The sequence below is a fragment of the Cydia fagiglandana genome, chromosome 16, assembly GCF_963556715.1.
Source record: "Cydia fagiglandana chromosome 16, ilCydFagi1.1, whole genome shotgun sequence".
NCBI lineage: Eukaryota > Metazoa > Arthropoda > Insecta > Lepidoptera > Tortricidae > Cydia > Cydia fagiglandana.
In genome coordinates this window covers 14,162,778-14,181,658 of record NC_085947.1, presented here as the reverse complement: position 1 = coordinate 14,181,658, position 18,881 = coordinate 14,162,778, and the positions used below count along the sequence as shown (strand labels likewise).

Here is an 18,881-nt window from a genome sequence, read left to right as displayed (position 1 = left end):
GTTTCTCTCCGTTCTCTCTACAATCATCGGCCGGTAACTGCACTAATCTATGACAAGCGTAGGTAAATAAATAAAAGCGTAGGTATGAAAACGAAGTAGACATATTTATATTTAAGAGATTCACTGAAGGTATTTGCAATGGCACGTGGCGACAAAAAACGTATATTGCCCTCATATTTTATATACATTTTTTTTCCAAATCGAGACATATAAGCCAAAACACGAGGACATACAAACTCGCATTTACAATATCACACAGAAAATAAATTCTACCGGTTTTCCTTAAAGGGTTAGTTCTGGTAAACGTCATATTTACCCACCAAAAACATAAATGTAAAAAAGGAGAGCCAAGTTCAATACAAAAATTATGCATGGCTGTGGGGCTCGCCGCAAAAAGAATGGAGATCTAAATGAGTGCCACTGCCAAGTTCTATGCAAAATCCAAATATGTATTTATAGGAACAAAATAACACTATAAACAAGTATTAAACTCTATTTCTTTGCTTTATTGGATACCTATAACAATTGCTGTTATTTAAAAAAATGTGAGATCTTAAAGTAGGTTAGATTTGACTTGGCCAGTTTTCATTATATCAATCATTTTATATATGTCGCAGACCGTCATAATAAATGTATGACGGCTGCGTTTGATGGAATGTCAAGTATTGAAATAGTCTATGCTTGAGTGTGTTTGACTGCGATACAGTGACTTTTATATGAATGACCCGAACAGCTTCTTTAATGGATTGGTTCCTGGCTGATTCTGAGGACAGCCCGAAATGAGATGACATCCTGAGTGGAACCGTCAGTCAGATTTGAATTGGAAAAGTGTCGCAGTCAACCTCGCTGCATTCCTACAATTAATATTTTATGAATTCTATCGTTTTAGCTGTGCCGTTCATGGATTACCATTAATTTATCTACTCCTCGTTATCAGAAGTGGCTCCCTTTACCCTTTTCCCACAGAAAAGTATAAATAGAAGTAAATATAGTGGTGGTGAGCCCACTAGTAAGGTATACACGTAAAAATTTGAAAATATTTTATGAAAATACATCAGGTGAGTTGAAACTGTTTTCGATGTATAATATGGATAAGTAAATTGAGTGTAAGGTATTATGGAATCGTCATGGATCGTCTTGCCCATGTCAAAGTTTGATTCAAAATAATAGTGCCTATCATACATTATGCTACGTTACGCTCATATGCTACGTTAATTCTTGGGATGAGTTGTCAAGCGAACTTCATGCTTCCGTGAGCCGTGGCAGAAGGCCGAGATAGCGCGAGGAAGAAGAAGTCTTGGAAGCCCATTAAACTGTATGAAAAATAATGCTAAAGTTTCAATGCTCTGCTGCTTATGTTTCTTAGATTTACATATAACAGTGTTAATACGTCTTTAGAGCATATAATATTCAATGGTTTATTCCATAAACTTCCATAAAGTAATGGAAGGCAATCCTATTGCTCAATTAGTACAGGACTGGGTCTAGCACTATTAAAAAGGTTATAATCTTATTATATTGCGTACTTTTTCTACCTTTTACCTTTATATTCATAAAGGTTACATAGTTGCTTAGCAACTGTTATTTACTATTTTGATAAATATGTCAGATACGCATATTTAGCTTCCACTATTAATTTTAAAGATCAGGTATGGCCCGTATCTATTATAACCCTATATACTGTGCTTGTGCTTATACACTAAACGTGTGCTACGCATGTAAAAATTTACCTTCCAGGGGTAAAGTGATCTATCTCTTAATGTGATATTCGCCTGGTGCTGCCCGTACTGGATCTACCTACTGTGACGGACAAGCGCGACCCCCGGACTCGAACAACGTGTATGCTGCGTGCCTCCGTGTTCTGGCAGTGCAACCTGTACAACTAAAATACAAGGACAGGTTTCGTTCCAATTTCATAAATTTAGGCCGATTTTGACGGCTAAACTTAACAGGAAATTGCAGCTGCTATATTTGATATTATTCCTACACATAATTAAATAACGTAATTATGCTGATAGGCCCCGTGCATATATAAACTATAGGGGGCAGTATAGGAGCCGTCAGATTTTTGGCGCGAGGCGTGAGTGTGTCGTTTGTGCTTCCGATGTGGCCCGCAGGATGGCGGAGCCTGTGCACAAGGAGGCGTGCTGGCGAGAACAGTTGATGGTAGCACTTGCTTTGGCAATGTACATGTGCACATATGTTTCTGATTTGGGCCGCAGGATGGCGGGCCCTACAACGCGCATAGCCTCTATAGCTGGTAGTAAACTTAGCAAGGAACTAAGGTTACTACGACTACAACATTCATTCATTAATTCAACTTACACGGTACAAATTAGGTGTCATTCTACTTCTTATGACTTCATGAGCAACAATATAAAAGACCTTTGGTATAAGTTGGTAAAATAAGGATAATCAACTTAGTTTTATCATGATTAACACACGCATTATGCATATGTTAAATCTGCATAAGTAATGGAATCAATGCCAATTCGCATTGCTTGGAATTCATGGCTTAAAAATAACGATTCCAGGAAATCCAGCTTTACAAAACCGAAGCTCCTAGCCTGATGCTGCTGCCGCAGCTTTCTAATTTGCTGGTGGTGGTGGCTGGTGTGGTGGAGACCGAGCTGAAGGATCGCTCCTGCCCACGATGCGTATATCGCAGCTGACATTGACAGACTTTGTTTATTTGGTGAGCAGTTCTCATTTTATTTTCTTAACAGGACATTTAGAATGCTGTCAATATTTGGCAAGTCTGTTTAGTGATGATCTGTTATGTCAAATTAAATTACGAAACTACGAATAAAATTTATTTATTTCAAGTTTTCGCTATTTAAAGTTTAATCAAAATATATGGTATCGATTGATATGTGGAGCAATGCACCAAAATTCCTATATAAAATTCAAGATTGATTTGTTTGGTTTCAAAGGGTACTTATACTAATCAGTTACTTATCTATTTGATCGATTTGAAAGGGGTAAACGTATCGTGTAACAGTACTTAGGTTTTGTACTTAAGTTTTTAACATATAAAACTGATCTTGTGGTCTCTTTGCCATTTGATACGAAACTATGAACTGAACGCTCAGCTAAAACGTACCATGAACGGCACAGCTAAAACGATAGAATTCATAAAATATTAATTGTAGGAATGCAGCGAGGTTGACTGCGACACTTTTCCAATTCAAATCTGACTGACGGTTCCACTCAGGATGTCATCTCATTTCGGGCTGTCCTCAGAATCAGCCAGGAACCAATCCATTAAAGAAGCTGTTCGGGTCATTCATATAAAAGTCACTGTATCGCAGTCAAACACACTCAAGCATAGACTATTTCAATACTTGACATTCCATCAAACGCAGCCGTCATACATTCATTATGACGGTCTGCGACACGGCCATTCTGACCTTTCACACGTCCTCGTGGGAAGAATACTATCCAAGTCTAAACTCCACAGGAATAACAAGTCCACTCGGCTATCCTGACCACAATCATAAGTGCAAACAGACTTTACATACGTTTGCTCGATCAAGTTCATTCGAATTTTATTTATGAATATAAGAATTTCAAAGCCGAAACAAGTTCAAGTGCAAGTTCGCAATAACCTTATTTGCTTAGGGCTTTATTATCAGCAAAAATGGAACAGGTTATTCGACTAGTAGTATTCTGTCTGCGTCATTGGCTAAACCACCAATAAAAAAAACCACGACATATTGCGTAACCCGCAATCTGCATCATTGGCTAAACCACCAATGACAAACCACAACATAATGCGTAACCCGCAATCTGCATCATTGGCTAAACCACCAATGAAAAACCACAACATATTGCGTAACCCGCAATCTGCATCATTGGCTAAACCACCAATGAAAAACCACAACATATTGCGTAACCCGCAATCTGCATCATTGGCTAAACCACCAATGAAAAACCACAACATATTGCGTAACCCGCAATCTGCATCATTGGCTAAACCACCAATGACAAACCACAACATAATGCGTAACCCGCAATCTGCATCATTGGCTAAACCACCAATGAAAAACCACAACATATTGCGTAACCCGCAATCTGCATCATTGGCTAAACCACCAATGAAAAACCACAACATATTGCATAACTCGCAATCTGCATCATTGGCTAAACCACCAATGACTAACCACAACATAATGCGTAACCCGCAATCTGCATCATTGGCTAAACCACCAATGAAAAACCACAACATATTGCATAATCCGCAATCTGCATCATTGGCTAAACCACCAATGACAAACCACAACATAATGCGTAACCCGCAATCTCCATCATTGGCTAAACCACCAATGAAAAACCACAACATATTGCGTAATCCGCAATCTCCATCATTGGCTAAACCACCAATGAAAAACCACAGATGTACTACTAGTAGGTATCATTCGCGTGAGAATATTAAACATTATATCAACTTATTAATTAATGATTTATTAATTATTCGAAGTCATCATTGCGAACTTGCTCCAGACTGCATTATCAATTATCATCGTCTAGATTTCCCCTAACCAATAGTGAGCATACTTGTAGGTACCTACTGTAGGTAGGTAAGCATGAATTGTTTCGATATGCATCTATCACCTTTCACCACCTATCAGGTGATCAAAATTGAAATTAAGTTAAAATTGCTCAGTCGGTCCTTATCTTACATCCTCGGTCCTTAAAAATCGGTTTCGCAGCGACTATTACATCACCTCACCATTCCACTCACCGTTCGTTATTTTTTATAACCATTAACGAAAAGAAAACAATCGTACAAAACACTTATGCTGGCTTACTGTCATGAAAATATTTTTCATAAATAAATAACTAACATAAATAAATAAACTTGGACAACTTGCTTTGTTTGATTTTAAAAACAAGATCGTTATGCTTAATCATCGAAACACCACTTCAACTTAAAAGCACGGAGGTAGGTGTTTCATCATCACTTATATAGGTACCACATGCAACATATGCTATAACGTCTTATGAAAGTGAAAATCGTGAAGCGTGTTTCATCTGTGTACCAATAGACATTAAATTTCTAATTTCAATCAAATCAAACTTATTACAAACTTGACAAACGTATTACTTTCTTGATCGATCCATCCTACCCCTGGGAAAAAAAGAACAAACAAAGGCGGGCTTTGTATAAGTAATTGCATCAAAGCAATACAAATTCGGGAATGTGAATAGTTCTACACTAACACTCAGTGTCCAAAATATCTCCATATCATAATTAAAATCAAATTAAAATAATTACCCGATCGGTATGCCTTAAGTTAATTGACAGCAAATTTCAGTACCTAGTCCATAGGGCAGACGACGACGAGTTGACGTTACTGAAACACGACTTAAGTCGCTCTTTAATGTACATGTTCAAATGAAAATACACATTTGTCCATTTGTGCATCATTCTAATATGTCAAATCTGTATGTAACATTAACATTACCCATTATGTCAACAACATTATTTGTCGTATTGATGACAACTTCTAATTTCTACATGCGTAAATAGCTTTTCAGTTTACGGGTGGATCAACTATTTTGTTGCCACTCTGTCCCGCTGCTCAGGGGAGCAAAGTGACAGTTTGTAGGAAGGATTCTACCGGTCGTTGTCGTTTCAAGGAAAAATAAATAAATTAAATTAATTAACACAATCTTAAACACATGCCACACATGCATGCATACCCTCTGCGCCATCGGAAACGGGGAAGCGAATGCTAAATTGCAATCTATGTTTGACTCATATATACATTGCAAGTTAAATTAAAATTTGTCAAAATCCATTCCCAGCCCCGGACACTGGAGGCCTCGGTAATCGTTTGCTTTCGGATGTGACGATGACGTCTAGTTCAGTTCATAGTTTCGTATCAAATGGCAAAGAGACCACAAGATCAGTTTTATATGTTAAAAACTTAAGTACAAAACCTAAGTACTGTTACACGATACGTTTACCCCTTTCAAATCGATCAAATAGATAAGTAACTGATTAGTATAAGTACCCTTTGAAACCAAACAAATCAATCTTGAATTTTATATAGGAATTTTGGTGCATTGCTCCACATATCAATCGATACCATATATTTTGATTAAACTTTAAATAGCGAAAACTTGAAATAAATAAATTTTATTCGTAGTTTCGTAATTTAATTTGACATAACAGATCATCACTAAACAGACTTGCCAAATATTGACAGCATTCTAAATGTCCTGTTAAGAAAATAAAATGAGAACTGCTCACCAAATAAACAAAGTCTGTCAATGTCAGCTGCGATATACGCATCGTGGGCAGGAGCGATCCTTCAGCTCGGTCTCCACCACACCAGCCACCACCACCAGCAAATTAGAAAGCTGCGGCAGCAGCATCAGGCTAGGAGCTTCGGTTTTGTAAAGCTGGATTTCCTGGAATCGTTATTTTTAAGCCATGAATTCCAAGCAATGCGAATTGGCATTGATTCCATTACTTATGCAGATTTAACATATGCATAATGCGTGTGTTAATCATGATAAAACTAAGTTGATTATCCTTATTTTACCAACTTATACCAAAGGTCTTTTATATTGTTGCTCATGAAGTCATAAGAAGTAGAATGACACCTAATTTGTACCGTGTAAGTTGAATTAATGAATGAATGTTGTAGTCGTAGTAACCTTAGTTCCTTGCTAAGTTTACTACCAGCTATAGAGGCTATGCGCGTTGTAGGGCCCGCCATCCTGCGGCCCAAATCAGAAACATATGTGCACATGTACATTGCCAAAGCAAGTGCTACCATCAACTGTTCTCGCCAGCACGCCTCCTTGTGCACAGGCTCCGCCATCCTGCGGGCCACATCGGAAGCACAAACGACACACTCACGCCTCGCGCCAAAAATCTGACGGCTCCTATACTGCCCCCTATAGTTTATATATGCACGGGGCCTATCAGCATAATTACGTTATTTAATTATGTGTAGGAATAATATCAAATATAGCAGCTGCAATTTCCTGTTAAGTTTAGCCGTCAAAATCGGCCTAAATTTATGAAATTGGAACGAAACCTGTCCTTGTATTTTAGTTGTACAGGTTGCACTGCCAGAACACGGAGGCACGCAGCATACACGTTGTTCGAGTCCGGGGGTCGCGCTTGTCCGTCACAGTAGGTAGATCCAGTACGGGCAGCACCAGGCGAATATCACATTAAGAGATAGATCACTTTACCCCTGGAAGGTAAATTTTTACATGCGTAGCACACGTTTAGTGTATAAGCACAAGCACAGTATATAGGGTTATAATAGATACGGGCCATACCTGATCTTTAAAATTAATAGTGGAAGCTAAATATGCGTATCTGACATATTTATCAAAATAGTAAATAACAGTTGCTAAGCAACTATGTAACCTTTATGAATATAAAGGTAAAAGGTAGAAAAAGTACGCAATATAATAAGATTATAACCTTTTTAATAGTGCTAGACCCAGTCCTGTACTAATTGAGCAATAGGATTGCCTTCCATTACTTTATGGAAGTTTATGGAATAAACCATTGAATATTATATGCTCTAAAGACGTATTAACACTGTTATATGTAAATCTAAGAAACATAAGCAGCAGAGCATTGAAACTTTAGCATTATTTTTCATACAGTTTAATGGGCTTCCAAGACTTCTTCTTCCTCGCGCTATCTCGGCCTTCTGCCACGGCTCACGGAAGCATGAAGTTCGCTTGACAACTCATCCCAAGAATTAACGTAGCATATGAGCGTAACGTAGCATAATGTATGATAGGCACTATTATTTTGAATCAAACTTTGACATGGGCAAGACGATCCATGACGATTCCATAATACCTTACACTCAATTTACTTATCCATATTATACATCGAAAACAGTTTCAACTCACCTGATGTATTTTCATAAAATATTTTCAAATTTTTACGTGTATACCTTACTAGTGGGCTCACCACCACTATATTTACTTCTATTTATACTTTTCTGTGGGAAAAGGGTAAAGGGAGCCACTTCTGATAACGAGGAGTAGATAAATTAATGGTAATCCATGAACGGCACAGCTAAAACGATAGAATTCATAAAATATTAATTGTAGGAATGCAGCGAGGTTGACTGCGACACTTTTCCAATTCAAATCTGACTGACGGTTCCACTCAGGATGTCATCTCATTTCGGGCTGTCCTCAGAATCAGCCAGGAACCAATCCATTAAAGAAGCTGTTCGGGTCATTCATATAAAAGTCACTGTATCGCAGTCAAACACACTCAAGCATAGACTATTTCAATACTTGACATTCCATCAAACGCAGCCATTTTCATTTGTGGTTTTTCATTGGTGGTTTTTCATTGGTGGTTTAGCCAATGATGCAGATTGCGGGTTACGCAATATGTTGTGGTTTTTCATTGGTGGTTTAGCCAATGATGCAGATTGCGGGTTACGCATTATGTTGTGGTTTGTCATTGGTGGTTTAGCCAATGATGCAGATTGCGGGTTACGCAATATGTTGTGGTTTTTCATTGGTGGTTTAGCCAATGATGCAGATTGCGGGTTACGCAATATGTTGTGGTTTTTCATTGGTGGTTTAGCCAATGATGCAGATTGCGGGTTACGCAATATGTCGTGGTTTTTTTTATTGGTGGTTTAGCCAATGACGCAGACAGAATACTACTAGTCGAATAACCTGTTCCATTTTTGCTGATAATAAAGCCCTAAGCAAATAAGGTTATTGCGAACTTGCACTTGAACTTGTTTCGGCTTTGAAATTCTTATATTCATAAATAAAATTCGAATGAACTTGATCGAGCAAACGTATGTAAAGTCTGTTTGCACTTATGATTGTGGTCAGGATAGCCGAGTGGACTTGTTATTCCTGTGGAGTTTAGACTTGGATAGTATTCTTCCCACGAGGACGTGTGAAAGGTCAGAATGGCCGTGTCGCAGACCGTCATAATGAATGTATGACGGCTGCGTTTGATGGAATGTCAAGTATTGAAATAGTCTATGCTTGAGTGTGTTTGACTGCGATACAGTGACTTTTATATGAATGACCCGAACAGCTTCTTTAATGGATTGGTTCCTGGCTGATTCTGAGGACAGCCCGAAATGAGATGACATCCTGAGTGGAACCGTCAGTCAGATTTGAATTGGAAAAGTGTCGCAGTCAACCTCGCTGCATTCCTACAATTAATATTTTATGAATTCTATCGTTTTAGCTGTGCCGTTCATGGATTACCATTAATTTATCTACTCCTCGTTATATATATTGTAATTCTGATAAAACCTGGCCAAGCCAAACCTAACCTACTTTAAGATCTCACATTTTTTTAAATAACAGCAATTGTTATAGGTATTCAATAAAGCAAAGAAATAGAGTTTAATACTTGTTTATAGTGTTATTTTGTTCCTATAAATACATATTTGGATTTTGCATAGAACTTGGCAGTGGCACTCATTTAGATCTCCATTCTTTTTGCGGCGAGCCCCACAGCCATGCATAATTTTTGTATTGAACTTGGCTCTCCTTTTTTACATTTATGTTTTTGGTGGGATATCAATACTTTTTGTAAAGAAAACTAGGCAGGTATTGAGATTTAATGTTTTTTCTTGTGTTTCCGCTGTATGGTTTTTACTTCTGTTCTTTGTATAATTATGTGGTACCGCGCGCCGCCGACGACACACCGTTGGCCGGTTGTTTAGAGCGTATTAAAAGTTTTTTGTATGGGGACACCACTTATTTTTTGACTAAACTTTATTTTAATATAGCAAATATAATAATACATATATTGGGGTAGTTTCAAATATCTGCTTGTAACGGTTCCAACGCTACAATAAAAAAATATTTTTTTGTATGGGGACCCCCCCCTATTTTTTAACTTTTTTTTATTTTTAGATTTTTTCCTACGCTTACACACAATAACCGAGCTGGATTCCAAATTTCATCCTTCTAGGTCATCTGGAAGTAGGTTAGGTTTAGGTACTTATATCAGTCCCAATAAAAAATGTTTTTTTTTTGTATGGGGACCCCCCCTATTTTTAAACTTTATTTTATTTTTAGATTTTTTCCTACGGTTACACACAATAACCGAGCTGGATTCCAAATTTCATCCTTCTAGGTCATCTGGAAGTAGGTTAGGTTTAGGTACTTATATCAGTCCCAATAAAAAATGTTTTTTTTGTATGGGGACCCCCCCTATTTTTAAACTTTATTTTATTTTTAGATTTTTTCCTACGGTTACACACAATAACCGAGCTGGATTCCAAATTTCATCCTTCTAGATCATCTGGAAGTAGGTTAGGTTTAGGTACTTATATGTCAGTCCCAATAAAAAGTGGTTTTTTTGTATGGGGACCCCCCCTATTTTTTAACTTTATTTTATTTTTAGATTTTTTCCTACGGTTACACACAATAACCGAGCTGGATTCCAAATTTCATCCTTCTAGATCATCTGGAAGTAGGTTAGGTTTAGGTACTTATATGTCAGTCCCAATAAAAAGTGGTTTTTTTGTATGGGGACCCCCCCTATTTTTTAACTTTATTTTATTTTTAGATTTTTTCCTACGGTTACACACAATAACCAAGCTGGATTCCAAATTTCATCCTTCTAGGTCATCTGGAAGTAGGTTAGGTTTAGGTACTATAAGTCATAAGTCAGTCTTAAAATTTACGACTTTTTGACCTTCATATCTTTATAACCGTTTGAGCTAGCTTCATGAAATTTGGGCTTCTAGATATCCTTATGGATATAATTAAACACACGTAGTTTTATGTGTTTACGTCAAAGATGTTTTGAGTTATAGAAGGGTCAAAAGTGGCACCAAGTGGTTCGTGTAATATTACACTCGGCGCTGGCTAGCCAGTTCCTTTGCTTGAACTTGGCTTGACACGCTGCCGCGTGTCTAGATTTCTAAGGCCGTTTTCCTTGTACAGTCGCCATCAGATATATCGGAGCGGCCAAGGTGCTCAAAAATATCTGAACATGCACTCTAACGCTTTGACAATAGAGGCGAGTTCAGATATTTGTGAACACCTTGGGCGCTCCAATATATCTGATGGCGACTGTACGTTTTCAAGTTTATTTACTGGAATCCGCCGAAAATTGGGCAAATAAGTCCTTTGCATAGCCATTAGTTGCGTTTCGTAAATATTTGGGGACAATTTTACTTGGATCGACCTACATTTAACCTATTTGGAATGTGTTATTGAATACTTAAGTGACGACACGCGCGGTGACATTAAACGGTGGTGTTTTTATTGAATGGCATATATACAAGACAATGTTATTGACTTATTAAATACAATATACCCCAGTTACCAGAATTCGAACTTTCTAGTGGCAATTAGAAACTTCGTAGGCAATTTAATAAATTGTTCTTTAATTACCTGATATGAAATTGGGAGTAGGGGAGAGCGGGGTTAAACGTTCCGATTCTCATAAAATAGTGCTTGAGAAATAAGACAAGGCTCTCCGAAACAGTCGGGCGAGTGACCTAAAATAATATGAGTAAACCGTAAAATTATTCAATATCACTATGTTTTACAACAGTTTAAAACCGATAAAACCATATTCGTAGACAGTGTTGCCAACTTGGCATAAATGATGCCAGATCTGGCATATTTCGGTTTGGCACCAAAATTTTCCATTTAGCATCTGGCATATTTTTTAGCATAATTTAGTCTAAGCTAAGTTTGCACCGACTTGGCAGCAACAATTTGCGCCATCGCTTTATGTGGTTCATATTTTCATATGAATTTTGACTTTAGTGGACGGATGGACGTCGACGGACTATATAAAGTTGGTCAAGCAGATCTTGTCAGTAGAAGAAGGCGGCAAATATAAAAAAATGTAAGTGTTTTAAGTGCCTAATTTCAAGTGATATTTTAGCATTTTTTTAAGCATAGGTATTTCAAAAAACTTGGGCATAATTTTGGCATAATCTAGACATTACCTAGCATTTTTTTTAAATCCGAGTTGGCAACACTTTTCGTAGATTTTTGTGCCATTGTTACGTCTTCGTCCGGTTGACCTATTTTCTCGTACAGTTGCGGCAGAGTTGCGATTAACTAAGAGCCAACAGGAGTGGTCATTTCTCCATACAAACGTACTCCTCGTTTTCCTCCGTAGTTTTTGAAGCTAGAGCAATGATTTTTTCAACACAGATTAATATTGTCAATATCTGTGTCGGACCGTTTTGCTTTTTTTGATATTTATGTTTTTTAAGGCGCTAGAGCCCTTCAAAAATGGCCAAAATGGCCTAATTGACTATACCGCAATGAGAGGCGTGGCATTCAAAACTGATATCAATTAGCCAAAAAAAGCAAAACGGTCCGACACAGACAATTTCATAATCATTTAGATTTCCAAATTTGGTTACGATTGGTTAAGTTTTGGAGGAGGAAACAGAGGAGTACGAAACCTCGATTTTTGAGATTTTTACGCAGGATTTTTCGCCTTTTCCTTATCGCACTACTTTTAGGTGCCGCTTCCGTTAGCTAGACGGGTATATTTACCTAAAATATTGAAAACTCAGCTCCTGTTTCGTCTTAATCCAACGAGATCGCATTGTTTAATTCAAAGTTCTTGCGTATGGTTAAGTTTCAAACTTACAATGTTTGATTAACGACAACGTGCAAGTAAAACTATAAAAGTTATAAATAATTTAAGTTTGTGCGAGTTCAGAGTAATTTCCTGTGCAAACAATCCGTCCGTGGCATAAACTCCCTACTGAGAATGTTACAAGATACTACAATATGGAATTTTTCAAGAAATAAGTTTAGTTTTCAGTCTTTCATTTGTAAGGAAAAATAAAAGGCGCTACTTTTATAGAATAAAACTATTGAAAAGGATCATATCGCGTATATTACATACATAATACGTCCCGACGTTTCGAACCCTTTACAGCGTTCGTGGTCAACGGGTGACTGAGGAAAAACTGTACTGTGCAAAAACTACCCACTTACAAAATAATGAACCATCATAAATTTTAAGGCCATATATGCAAAACTGGCTCATAAGGCTAGTTCTACACTATAGGGGAGACCGAGGTGAGTTGTGACAGAGGAGACTTGTGACATTGTCGATTTTTTGGAAGCTATTAACTAAAAACTAGGTCGCAATAGCGCGCGTTTGTTAGTTCAAGTTGCGAGCTAACAAACGCACGCTGTTGCGAGCTCACTAACAGTTATTAGATTCCAAAAAATCAACAATGTGACAATTCTCCTCTATCACAACTCACCTCGGGCTGCCCTACAACTATTTTCAAGTAAACCTAAAACGTCGGGATGTAGTATGTATTCAATATACGCGATATCCGTTTCAATAGTTTTATTACATGAGTAACTATCGTTAATTTTTAGATAAACTTATAAAAGTTAATTATTTTTCCATTTACTTGGGGTCGGCCCTCCTCGTTCGCATCCCCCACTGAGCACGATTCCGTGCGGCGTTGATGTCGATTTGAGCTTCTTTTTTTTAAACCTCAAACTACTATGAAATTACGACCTATTAAATAACATTTGCACTGCGTATGCTATCAAAATCCCTGCAGACATTTCTTGGTCTAATTCTAAATACCACTATTGTACTAACGCCTTAAAAAACCTCACATTACCTACTTCTGATACAAAAAGCGGCCAAGTGCGAGTCGGACTCGCCCATAAAGGGTTCCGGATTTAGGGGATTTATGACGTATTAAAAAAAAACTACTCACTAGATCTCGTTCAAACCAATTTTCGGTCTAAGTTTGCATGGTATTGTACATCATATATTTTTTTTTTAGTTTTATCACTCTCTTATTTTAAAAGTTACAGGGGGGGGGGGGGACACATTTTACAACTTTGGAAGTGTCTCTCTGAAACTATATAGTTTAGAAAAAAATGATATTAGAAACATCTTTTTTTCCATACTCCTATAGTTTTTATCTATAGATACTCCTATAGTTTTTATCTACATATGGGTCTCATGAAAAAAAAATTGAGTTTCAGTTCAAAGTATGGGGAACCCCCAAAATTTATTGTTATTTTTGTCTAAGTTTGTGTTAAAATCTTAATGCGGTTGACAGAATACATCTACATGCCAAGTTTCAACAGTATAGTTCTTATAGTTTCGGAAAAAAAGTGGCTGTGACATACGGACGGACAGACAGACAGACATGACGAATCTATAAGGGTTCCATTTTTGCCATTTGGCTACGGAACCCTAAAAATAGACTAGCATTAAAATGGTACAACTCTACAAGCCCTAAAATCTTAAGAACGTCCCAACCCGTTAGCCCAAGTGGTAAATCCAATTACTTACGTTCTATGTACGTTCTCACAAAATCGAGCACCTTTCAACACATCTCGAAACCACTTTAAGTAAAAGTGTGCGGTTTCAACATTTGTGTACAAAATATCTTTTCGACCAGGGGGCCGATTTTTGAAATTCGACCGCTCGATTTCGTGTATTTCGTTCAATAATATCTCCACTACTAGGCATTTAAAATCTACTAATAGAATTGAAAACGAGTGGTCAATACCACTAGATTCCCGGTTTCTATCGCTCGTATTTCAAAAATTAGCATTTAGCCGTTTTCCACCGATTTTCGAGTAACGAAATCGAACGATCGAAATTCAAAAATCGGCCCCCAGGGTGTTTATATAAACATTTATTTAACTGGCAATGTATGTATTATTGAGCCTTATTGAGCTTACTGTGGGACTTCGTCAAAATGTGTGTAATAATGTTCTACAATATTTATTTATTTATGTATGTAACTAAGACAACCTTACAAGGTTGTCTTTAAAATCGCGTTATAACTAATACTTGTAAATAGCTATATAATAGTAAATGATATATAATTTATTGACCATTAAACCCTAAATTACATCCATGAAAAGACAAAACACTGAGGCAAGAGTAAAGGATGACTCACGTTAGACCGGGCCGTGTCCGGGCCGGAGCTTCCGGCGCATCGCTTTCTATGGAAAGCATCACGTGATCGCCTGTCACGTCATAGAAAAGTAAACGCCGAAAGCTACGCGGACACGGCCCGGCCTAGCGTGACTCATCCTTAACACTTGTAGGGAATCCTCATATTGTTACTCTTGCCCAGAGTAAAATAAAATTTACTTATCCTATCTGACCTTATGTCTTTTCATGAATGTAAGTAATAAGATATCTTTATATTTATTTATCACTATTAAGTAAATATAAAACATTAAATTAGCTTACAAATAATAATACAAACTATCTCTAAACTAAATAAACTTAAAATAAAAAGCCTATAAATAAAAAACGTCCCCCAAGTCACTGCCGATGGGCAGTGTGCCCAGAACTGCCGTCCTAGTCTAAAAGGCAGTTTTTCGACAAAAGCTAGTTTCGAGATAATCGCAAAAAACCAACCCAAACATCTTTCTTGAATCTCTACGAAACGGTAAAACTTTTTCCATTTTTTCTTTTTGTATGTGGTAGGTATATGTATGTACTTATTTTAGGTATTTATAGTATGTTTCTAAACAGCTCAGTTTTTTTTTATTTTATAAAAAACACTTTAAATTAGTATTAAGCTTAAAAATTAGTAGGTCGTACTAGTCAAGAAGGCGGTAAACATGTGTTATGCGGCGTTCTAACTTAGTTCCGAAGTAGAAACTAGGTAAAAACGCCGTATATGTCACATGCTGCCTTTTTGCTTAGTACCAATGAATAATTCGCACTTGAGATCCTAAGTTAAAAGACCCTATAGCAGCTATTCGGCCTTTTTGGTTAGTATACTAGGAAAAATTATGAATTTGACCAGATTTTCGACTAGCGTGCTAGTGTAAAAAAACGTATACCAACAAAAACACCGAATATACGGTTTTATAGATTAGTATTTATGGAAGAAATGGGAATAAAAAACAGTCACGTAGTTTAAATGTTTATTTATATACGAACAAAAAACGCCATACTAGTAGGCTATTATTAAAAAAACGAGATCCAGCAATTACTTTTTGGATTATAATCTCAATTACCATACAAAATTAACATATAAATTGGGTTATTCCCACTAGTTACGATCAAGTTGTTACCAGTGGTAACTAATGGGAGTAGTTACCACCACAATCTTGTTAGGGTTCAATAAAGCCTCTATATTTTTAGTATTCTACTTATACTGTTTTTATTACTATTGAACTGTAACAAAATGTTGGTGGTAACTACTAGGAATAAAATCCAACCTTTTACCAGTGGTAACTAGGTACTGGGAAACAAATCCCATTAGTTACCACTGGTAACAACTTGATGGTAATTAGTGGGAAAAACCTGATCTATGTGTTAATTTTGTATGGTAATTAAGATTATAATCCAAAAATTAATCGCTGGATCTTGTTTTTTTTAATAATAGCCTGGTAGTATAGTGTTTTGTGTTCATATAATAAACAAACATTTAAACTGTACTGTAAAAAAATGTTGGTGGTAACTACTAGGAAAAAATCCCACCTTTTACCAGTGGTAACTACTGGAAAAAGAAGTTCCCAGTAGTTACCACAAAACTGAGTTAGTGGTAGCTACTGGGAAGAAAAGGGGGATATAAATTCCCAGTAGTTACCACTGGTAACAACTTGGCGGTAGATACCTAACTAGTGGGAATAGCCCCATAATATGTAACAAATTTTTAGTGTACGGCCTTTCTGATTTTATTTGTATAATAGACTAGATTTACTCGACTCTACTAATGACATTACATATACTTCTAATAAGCATGAGCAACGAAACTTAACAGAGTCCGCAGTAAGCTCAGCCGAATTTTTACTTCCCATCAAAACGGAGATTCGTACTCATTTTAAAACAACGTGTTGGATTGTACTAAATTGCACATACAATGACATGAGGTATATCTATGCCAGTACCTAATTAGTTTATATTCCAACAAAACTAATGAAATAGAGGAAAAATAAGTTTTGTATGAAAAACTTATTTTCGCTGTATTTTTTTCCATGGTATCTGAAGCTATAATTAATTACAGGCATAGATATACCTTATCCTTTACTGAGTACAAAGTTTTAGAGCAATCTAGCTAATCGTTTTAAAATGAGAGCGTAACTACAGTTGTATGGAGAACCCAGCTTGCTGCTGACTTAAATCTTAGCAAACATTTATCTTTGTAGGTGACCAGTTTTTGTATACACGTAACTCAAAAAATTCATAATGTTTTACCGAATTCGTGGCATCTCTAATATTTATTTTAGTTTGTTATCAATAGGCATGGAATGTCATCGCACGGTAATACGTTAGCGAATTATGTAGTCTACATTAGCAATAAAATTAATACGAGTGTATTAATTCCTGCACATACTCTGTCATTTATTTAATTCTAAAATGCCTTTTAGCGGTTGTAATTAAAAATTAGATTCACAATAAAATTATTTTTCTATTAGATTACAAACTCATAGCTTTGACTATTTTAACATACAACTATTATCTAATACACAAACATACCAACCTATTTTAAGATACATATTGTTTTTTTATAAAACGTAATAGATAGTACTGTAATATATAAATACTATGATAAATAAAACGTTATATAATTTGCAGTAATTAATTTACGATATTTCTTATCGAAATCTATTGGTGCGATATGAACTAGATAAAACCTACTTAAGTATTTCATTTAAGTAAAATATTATATATTATATATATATATATATATATAATATAATATATATATATATATATGTGTGTATATAATATTATCTTTAATTCTCAGTTGGTTTTCGGATGGACCCAGGTTCCATACAAAGATGCCCATGGTCCTTTGTCCTGGTTATCTAAATACTTAGGCGGAAAATGTTATACTGCCCGTAAGAATTCTCATTAAATTTCCCTTTAAAACATTTTTCAATAAGATTTAAACTCTTCATAATGTCAAATACCTACTTGGCTTATAAGGAATTAAACCCGATACGATTAGCTGTAATATCAATTTGATTTTATTGAAATAAAAGCAGTCAAACCGTCCAATGAATAAATAAAACTTAAACAAAGTTTGCTGTAGAAAAGTACGTATGATCAATTTTACCATCACAAACTACGCTAGAAAGACGTATTTGCTGTCGAGCGGAAGTATTTGCGAGGCATTTTTAAAGTATATACCTTGATAAAAATGATAATACTCGAAGGTACTAATTGTAAACACTACATATTATTAATAACATATGATGGTAATGCAATAATATAGTATTTTTTAACCTTCGGGTTCGGTCAATATTTCGCGCGCAAAAAGCCACCTCCGCTCTCATTCCGGCAGCCACAAGCCTGCGCTTGCGGCTGACGGCTTTTACTTAGCGTAAAGGTGTCTTTCGGCGCGCGGGGAGCATGACGAAGGTTGGAGCATATACTGCGTTATAGACTAGTTAGACGCACTTTCAACCATTTTAAAAGTTTATTTGCGTTTAATACGACGTCCATACAAAATAAGAAGAACGTATAATAGTTATACGTTTCTAAAGACTATTATAGTGACGTAAAAAAGTTAAGTGATACTAGGCTAAAATGGCGTATGAGACATTTAAACATAAAAAAATATTATACGATTTTTTAGACTAGTATCAGATCTAAAATTTTGCTAAAGATCCTAATCTTAAAGTGCGTATAGCGTCTTTTACGTATTTTTAGCCTAGTTTTTGGCTTATACGTTATTTTAGGCTAGATATGGTGGATAAGATTATACGCAAACCAGAGCGTAAAAAACGTATAGCTGCATATACGTTGTTTTAGCCTGGCTTTGTCAAATAGTTGCTCTTTAGACTAGGAACGAACGAAAATTAGTGCAAATACGGTCTTTTTACGATATTTTTCTCGAAAACTAAGCCACTTATCGGAAAACGGGCCAAAGAGGTCGATGCGTCTCGATCTCTAC

At 36.3% G+C, this 18,881-nt stretch overlaps 1 protein-coding gene and 1 long non-coding RNA gene across 2 annotated transcripts in view; one reads left to right on the top strand and one right to left on the bottom strand.

Annotated features, from left to right (window-relative positions):
- Positions 1 to 13,817, top strand: part of LOC134672125 (uncharacterized) — a 715,951-nt gene extending 702,134 nt beyond the window's left edge. The window contains exon 3 of the long non-coding RNA XR_010099300.1: positions 13,679 to 13,817. This is a non-coding gene — a long non-coding RNA (uncharacterized LOC134672125). The remainder of the gene's footprint in view (positions 1 to 13,678) is intronic.
- The window catches only part of LOC134672124 (hemicentin-1-like), a 504,766-nt gene that overhangs the window by 394,814 nt on the left and 91,071 nt on the right, over positions 1 to 18,881 (bottom strand). The window lies entirely within an intron of this gene.